The sequence below is a fragment of the Pelobates fuscus genome, chromosome 13 (genome assembly GCF_036172605.1).
Source record: "Pelobates fuscus isolate aPelFus1 chromosome 13, aPelFus1.pri, whole genome shotgun sequence".
Classification (NCBI taxonomy): domain Eukaryota; kingdom Metazoa; phylum Chordata; class Amphibia; order Anura; family Pelobatidae; genus Pelobates; species Pelobates fuscus.
In genome coordinates, this window is record NC_086329.1 from 14,926,448 (window position 1) to 14,933,661 (window position 7,214).

Consider the following 7,214-nt stretch of genomic DNA (forward strand, 5'->3'; position numbering starts at 1 on the left):
TTTTAATGGAAATTGCAATAAAGTACATGGCAAACGAAAGTGCGTTAGCGTGTTTTTTCTAAATACCACAAACAAGACCGTTCATCTCTCCAAAATATCCAAACATACTCATAAATATATAATAATAGATAATGGTGAACTGTGAAATATGGGAAAATAATAAGACACAAGACGGAAAGGGTTAATGGTTAAAGGTATAATGTAGTGGAGCATCGTGCAGGAGTTATATGAACACGCCAGTGGGATTTAAAAAAAAAAAATAAAAAACAATTTAGTAGATAAACATGTAAAGATCATTTTCCCACAGCAGCTCAGCTGATGTACTAAACGGGATTAAAATGTCCCTTTAAATTGATTTTTTTATGTAAGGGTTCAGTGAAAAAGCCACTAACATATAGCAACCTGGCTCAAGTTAATAATACAGCCTGAATTTCATTATCAGTTTCATGCCGAATATTAAAGAAACACTCAAACAACCATAATCACTACACCCCAATTTAGTGCCTGTGGCGGCTGGAAAACCCTGACGCTCTCCTAGAGTGAGTAATCAAAGCCTTTAATAATGATATGACAACTTACATGGGTCTTCCCGGGGCATCCTCGGCTGCAGCCCTGCTCCACTGATTTAAGAAGGGCCCTGCAGCGCCACTCTCGTTGGCTGAGAGCGTTTGCTTGAGGGATCCAGCTAAATTTATAAACCATTCTTAAATGGTTTGACTCCTTACTACGGGAGAGTGCCAGGGGACATATATCACCACTAGAGGAAGTTGTAGTGGTTGTGGTGCTTGAAGTATTCCTTTGAAAGCAAAATGTTTGTTTACTTCATTGTGCCTTTAATATTTCAAACGATCTTCACATCCTCTATTCAGTTCCATGCAACTTCCTCTTTGATGTTTAACCTTCTGTGATGTAAATGGATTTCCCATGATCTCTAACAGGGTTATTTAATAAAGTGAGAATTTAAAGTGAATTTTAAATGTAAAGGAGCATTATAGTGCCAGGCCTCCATAAAAGGTTGTGAAACACTGTGAATTGTGACATGATCAGCGCATTCTAATCTGTTTGTGATTTATGAGTACAGATTTTGCAAGTGATTCGTCACAAAGATATGTTGAAATGTTTCAGAGCAGTTCCCTTTTGTAAACCACAATGAAGTATACACATATTAATAAATGTAACTTTTCTTGTGCTAAAAAAATATGGCACCCATTTCTCATTTCAAAAGATATAAACATATCTGCGTTATATAATGACATTGCTATTTGTATGAAGTGTTCTGTATCCACCTATTCACCTCTGTATATGTCAGATGCAACTAACAGTTGTGTTAACTTTCTTTTGAGCAAATACTGCTTAAACTGTAATTCTTTTTGCAAACCAGTGATATTTGTGTGATTTAAATTTTGCACACTGTACATTTGTTCATATTCAACCACATTGGCATGATATGCACATTTTATGATCACAAACAACTTGCATACTGCTGTGAATCGTGCATGTTGTCAACCAGCAACTGTGGAATTCAGTTCTTCAGACAAAGTAATATATAAAATAGACACAAGGTGTCAGTGTTCTCTAAGTAACATAAAATTACAAAGGTTTTCTGCATATGGCTCTTTCACTTTCAACAAAACATGTGTGAAGAAGGGTAGTTGACATATGTCCTGTGATATAGATAAAGATAATGTTTGTTTAACCCCTTAAGGACCAAACTTCTGGAATAAAAGGGAATCATGACATGTCACACGTGTCATGTGTCCTTAAGGGATTAAAGAGAAGTTATGGGGAGGTTAGCAATGTTTCCAATTCAAACACAATAAAACAGGTGAAAGAATTGCGCTATCAATACAATTTTAATAAAATTAAAAATTAAAAAATGGAGCAGCACCTAAACAGTGTATTAGCCCAAAGACACTCATTAAATCACAAAAAAAAACTAAAATTAGGTGCGCTATAATCTAAAGTGCAATATTTTCAAACAGCACAACGTGCAAATTTGCAGTGCAATGGCATAAAGTGCTTAATTTAGTGAAAAAAACACTTATTCACATATGTAACAATCTGTGTGAACAATAGCATAAAGTGCTTAATTCACTGAAAAACACTAATTCACATATATAGCAATTTGTGTGAATAATCAACTCTTTAGTGCACAAAAATGTCACTATTTAAGTAAGGAAAACTTATTTTAAAACCATTTAGAGCATCTTTTTCGGAGAGGACCTAAAGAATAATGCCCAATAGGGAATTATTCACAGAACAAATAAGAAAAAAAGGGTTGGAGAAGCCCTTTAAACTCTCAACAAATCTACATCAGATAACACACCCAATCATATCTATAAGACAATCCAAGCCTGATTATGGTTTTCTAAGATCCAGCTTACCATTCTGAAACCAAAATAAGTATTTTCATTTTACTGACCTTTATTTGGTGTGTATTCTTACATCCCTGGCTCCCTTCTCTTCTAAGATTATGAAAATGTATCTAGTTAGAGAAAGAAGAAATATTAACTATTTACGCACCATGCTTGTGTGTAATACCAGCAACTAGCATTTTAAACAGCCACTCGGCAACTGCAAATCAGACAACTACCCCAATGTCGTATGTGATTTTAGTTTTTTTAACCTACCAGAAGCCAGACCCATGGTAGGTTGGAGCAAGTGACCCCCTTGACCAGAGTGTACTTGCAGTGGCATCACATCCACATTACAGATTTCACCTTGAGACTGGGTCATCTGCGGCTTGTGAGCTCATCTGCTGGATTGCGAGGCAGAGAGAGCTGAAGGACAGTGTCTGTGATAGATTGAGAACGTGGCTGGGTTTACAACCCGAGCGCCTGTTGCACTAAATTCTTAAGAACTCCTCTATTCTCCACCCGCCTCCGAACAAAATAAAAGAAAAACACTTGAATGCTTAAAGGGACACTATAGTCACCAGAACAACTACAGTTTAATGTAGTTGTTCTGGTGAGTATAATGGCTCCATTCACGCATTCTCATGTAAACACTGCCTTTTCAGAGAAAAGGCAGTGTTTACATTGCCCCCAGGGACACCTCCAAGTGTCCACTCCTTAGATGGCCACTGGAGGTGCTTCCTTGCTCAGGGAGGCACAGTAAGCAGCCCTGACGTTTAGCGTCCCCACGCTCTGCATGGAGACGCTGAATTTTCCTCATAGAGATGCATAAATTCAGTGCATCTCTAGGAGGAGTTCCCGATTTACCAAAACTGCATTTGGCCCCGCCCCGTGCCGATTTTAGTCAGTCCAGTGCTTTCCCTCTTAGAAACCATTGGATTGGCAAAAACTCTGGCATTTTGATGATGTACTAATCATGTACTAATAAGGTGAGTTTTAAACTTTTATAGGGGGGCTAAGGGAGGCAAGCCACCTAAATGGTGGGTTAAACACTATAGGGTCAGGAATACACGTTTCTTTAAATATGATAACAATTGTTGTATATACACACATATAGAAGGAGTGCGGATGTGTGGATGTTTATATTTGTCTGTTTAGTGTGTGCATGTGTAAGAGTGTGTGTAAATGTCTGAGTGCATATTTATGTTGTATGCAGACATTCCAACTCCCCTGGATGTTCAGGGTGCGTTGCGCATTGTGATAGCGACTCCCTGACGCTCGCAAATTATATATAATATCCCGGAAATCCAGGATATTGTATAAAATTTGTAGGCCACCAGATGGGTATCGCATAACAGGGTCCCAGTCAGACGACCGCCCTTTAAGACCACGACCATGCACCTGTAGTATTGGCCAGCTAGGAGGAAGTGACAGAGTGTCACTTCCTCTCAGCTTCAAGAGAGTGCTGCGATTGAGGGAATAGGCGGCGGCACCACAGTTAGCATGTGGATGAGAGGCGGGAGTAAACTGCTGTAGACCCTCAAGCTCACTCCCATCGGCCTCAGTCACCTTCACCAGGACCCCAAGCAAGCCACCCAGCTAACAGGAGGGTGGCTGCAAATATAAACATTACAACACGTATGTGTCTATATACGTAAAATTGTGTGTGCATCTTGTGTCAATGTGTGTGTATGAGTGCATGTGTATTTGTGTGTTAAGTTGTGTGTATGTGTCAATGTGTGCATATGCCAGTGTGTATCTGTGCGTGTATGTGCCAGTGTGTGTATCTGTGTGTCAAGATCTGTGTATATGCCAGTGTGTGTATCTGTGTGTCAAGATCTGTGTATGTGTCAGGGTGTGTATCTGTGTGTCAAGATCTGTGTATGTGTCAGAGTGTGTATCTGTGTGTCAAGATCTGTGTATGTGTCAGAGTGTGTATCTGTGTGTCAAGATCTGTGTATGTGTCAGAGTGTGTATCTGTGTGTCAAGATCTGTGTATCTGTCAGAGTGTGTATCTGTGTGTCAAGATCTGTGTATGTGTCAGAGTGTGTATCTGTGTGTCAAGATCTGTGTATGTGTCAGAGTGTGTATCTGTGTGTCAAGATCTGTGTATGTGTCAGAGTGTGTATCTGTGTGTCAAGATCTGTGTATGTGTCAGAGTGTGTATCGGTTTGTCAAGATCTGTGTATGTGTCAGAGTGTGTATCGGTTTGTCAAGATCTGTGTTTGTGTCAGTGTGTGTATCTGTGTGTCAAGATCTATGTATGTTTTCAGAGTGTGTATCGGTTTGTCAAGATCTGTGTATGTGTCAGTGTGTGTATCTGTGTGTCAAGATCTGTGTATGTGTCAGAGTGTGTATCGGTTTGACAAAAAAATCTGTGTATGTGTCAGTGTGTGTATCTGTGTGTCAAGATCTGTGTATGTGTCAGTGTGTATCTGTGTGTCAAGATCTGTGTATGTGTCAGAGTGTGTATCTGTGTGTCAAGATCTGTGTATGTGTCAGTGTGTGTATCTGTGTGTCAAGATCTGTGTATGTGTCAGTGTGTGTATATGTCAAGGTTATGTGAATGTGTCAGTGCGTTAATAGTGTGTGTAATTAGTTGCAATATGTTGTTAAATAAAAAGCTGTGTTCTGTCATAATAAAATGTCATGCCCTTGTTCATGCATATTTGGTGGCTGTGGGGGATGGGCTGTAGAGCAGTACCTGGTGAAGTCACCTGAATTGAGTTTGTAAATGTTGGGATGTCTATTGTATGTATGTCTGTGTATGTATGTCTGTGTATGTATGTCTGTGTATGTGTCAGTGTATGTTCATGTAGAGTGTGTTCAGCGCAGTGTAGGTAGTAATATGTGTACTAGTGTGTGTATTAATGTGGGTAGATGCAGTATGTGCATCAGTGTGTGTAGTAGTGTATGTGGACAGTATGGGTAGCAGAATGAGTATGTAATAGTGTGGGCAGCAATATGAGTATCAGTCTGTGTGTATACAGTCTGGGCAGCAGTATACATGTATGGATATACCGGTCATCTCTGAGGTGGCCATTTAAGTTAAGTCCTCTCCTTCCAGGAGATCACTGTGTTCAGTCTGAGGGGGTGGGGCCATGCACAGATCACTGTATTCAGTCTGAGGGGGCGGGGCCATGCACAGATCACTGTGTTCAGTCTGAGGGGGCGGGGCCATGCACAGATCACTGTGTTCAGTCTGAGGGGGTGGGGCCATGCACAGATCACTGTGTTCAGTCTGAGGGGAGGGGTCATGCACAGATCACTGTGTTCAGTCTGAGGGGGCGGGGCCATGCACAGATCACTGTGTTCAGTCTGAGGGGGCGGGGCCATGTACAGATCACTGTGTTCAGTCTGAGGGGGCGGGGTCATGCACAGATCACTGTGTTCAGTCTGAGGGGGCGGGGCCATGCACAGATCACTGTGTTCAGTCTGAGGGGGCGGGGCCATGCACAGATCACTGTGTTCAGTCTGAGGGGGCGGGGCCATGCACAGATCACTGTGTTCAGTCTGAGGGGGCGGGGTCATGCACAGATCACTGTGTTCAGTCTGAGGGGAGGGGTCATGCACAGATCACTGTGTTCAGTCTGAGGGGGCGGGGCCATGCACAGATCACTGTGTTAAGTCTGAGGGGCGGGGCCATGCACAGATCACTGTGTTCAGTCTGAGGGGGCGGGGCCATGCACAGATCACTGTGTTCAGTCTGAGGGGGCGGGGTCATGTACAGATCACAGTGTTCAGTCTGAGTAGGCAGGGCCATGCACAGATCGCTGTGTTCAGTCTGAGGGGGCGGGGCCATGCACAGATCACTGTGTTCAGTCTGAGTAGGCAGGGCCATGCACAGATCACTGTGTTCAGTCTGAGTAGGCAGGGCCATGCACAGATCACTGTGTTCAGTCTGAGGGGGGTGAGGGGGGGGGGAGGTTCTCCCTTTCCCTGGGGCTGCTGGGCGGGCACTGGTGGGGGAGCACTGATTAGTGAGCTCTCTGCTCAGCTCCCTCGTGCGCCGCAGTGCAGAGTGATGCCAGGAGCCGGAATATAACGTCATATTCCGGCTCCCGGCATTACTCTGCGGCGCGCTAGGAAGCTGAACAGAGAGCTCACGGGAAAGTGCTCCCTCGCCAACGCCGCCAGACTTTTAGTTAGCCACCAGGCTAACAAGACATTTGCCCTGGGCATTTGGGGGCGGCCCAAGGCAAATGCCTTGTTTGTCTCGCGGCTTATACGTCCCTGCTTCTGGCGCTTCAGCTGCCAGGAGCCAACTTCACTGTTGTACTCTCGTGCATGCATGAAAGCACAGTGTGGGGGGTGGGGGGAGAATATGGAGGACCCCAGGAGAACTCCATAGAAAGAGCTAATTTTTCTGCAGCCGTCACTGGTGACGGCAGGGGGATTGACAAGGCTTGATGGCAGCAGCTCCGCCCACTGTCAAGCTTTGTCAGAGAAAAAAAAAATACTGAGACAAAGTCTCTTTATCCGTAAAATATCAACACAGTCAGTATAAGTATTTCAAAAAGATTCTAACCCCATTTTGCAGGGTGGGGAGCTGGGGGTGACAGTCTGGCTTTAAAAGTAGAACAAATATATTTTTAATATAAAATGTATTGAAATTTTCAGTCATGAAAGGCACACTATAGTGTTAGGAAAGTGCGAACATTTTAACTTTCCCATAGGAAAGCATTGAGTATCACAGAGAGCTGCCGTTTACCTCCCTGGTCCTTTCTGGCCGGGAAGACTAATGACTGGAGCCCCGCATTCCCCGCCGCCTTTCAAAGCCAGCGCTCAACCCGATCTCCACCAATCAGAGGCGAGGAGGAGCTTGAGTCGCCATGGCAACCCTTCGCTAGCTCTGGCCAA